This window comes from Neophocaena asiaeorientalis, unplaced genomic scaffold (assembly GCF_003031525.2).
Source record: "Neophocaena asiaeorientalis asiaeorientalis breed wild unplaced genomic scaffold, Neophocaena_asiaeorientalis_V1.1 scaffold1019, whole genome shotgun sequence".
In the NCBI taxonomy this organism is placed as follows: Eukaryota; Metazoa; Chordata; class Mammalia; order Artiodactyla; family Phocoenidae; genus Neophocaena; species Neophocaena asiaeorientalis.
This window is the reverse complement of record NW_020173382.1, coordinates 668386-669540: the sequence shown is the minus strand read 5'-3', so window position 1 is coordinate 669540 and position 1155 is coordinate 668386. Positions and strand designations below refer to the sequence as shown.

General features: G+C 39.1%; 1 non-coding gene across 1 annotated transcript; it reads left to right on the top strand.

The window, feature by feature from the left end:
- The first annotated feature begins 673 nt into the window (after positions 1-673).
- Positions 674-780, top strand: LOC112400699 (U6 spliceosomal RNA). The gene has a single exon (XR_003003452.1). It is a non-coding gene; the product is annotated as a U6 spliceosomal RNA (small nuclear RNA).
- Positions 781-1155: the final 375 nt, after the last annotated feature.

Genomic DNA, 1155 nt, shown 5'->3' with positions numbered 1-1155 from the left:
AAATAAAATAAGGTTTTTTAAAATTGGGGAATAGTTGATTTACAATGTTGTGTTAGTTTCAGGTGTACGGCAAAGTGAATCCGTGATACATATACATATATCCACTCTTTTTTAGATTCTTTTCCCATATAGGCCATTACAGAGTATCGAGTAGCGTTCCCTGTGCTATATAGAGTAGGTCCTTATTAGTCACCTACTTTATATATAGTAGTGGATATATGTCAATCCCAATCTTCCAATTTTAATTTTTAAAAAATTACCGAGGGCGGCTTAGCTGGGTTAAGGGCTGAGCTGGAAGGGACCGAGCCTCTGTTAAAACCTGTGGTGCCTCACACCAGTACAAATTGGGGTTCTGTTATCATGGAAAACGTGGTGGTGGTAGGCAGTCAATGGTGTCTACAACATGTCCCAGGATATATTCAGACATTTTAAAATGTGGAATGAATAGGTAACACCCAGATGTACTTGTGTGATTATAGATAAAATAGTTAGATACTAGCTAGCAGTGGAATAAACTATTAAAATCCAAACCCACTGGAAAAACTAAACCAGTACAGTAATCTACTTGGTGGGCACGATCATGGATGAAAAGTGGAGCTGACCTCAAAGTGCTAGAAACAAATTACCACATATTTCATCCATTCAACAAAGATCGGATCAAAAAGGGAAGGGAGCGCTCGCTTTGGCAGCACATATACTAAAATTGGAACAATACAGAGAAGATTAGCATGGCCCCTGTGCAAGGATGACACACAAATTTGTGAAGCATTCCATATTTTTAAGCAACCTAAATGTCCATCTATGGATGAATGGATAAAGAAGATGTGGCACATATATACAATGGAATATTACTCAGCCATAAAAAGGAATGAAATTGAGTTATTTGTATTGAGGTGGACAGACCTAGAGTCTGTCATACAGAGTGAAGTAAGTCAGAAAGAGAAAAACAAATACCGTATGCTAACGCATATATATGGAATCTAAGAAACAGTACTGATGAACCTAGTGGCAGGGCAGGAATAAAAACGCAGATGTAGAGAACGGACTTGAGGACACAGGGTGGCAAGGGAAAGCTGGGACGAAGTGAGAGAGTAGCATGGACATATACACACTACCAAATGTAGAATAGATAGCTGGTGGGAAGCAGCCGCATAG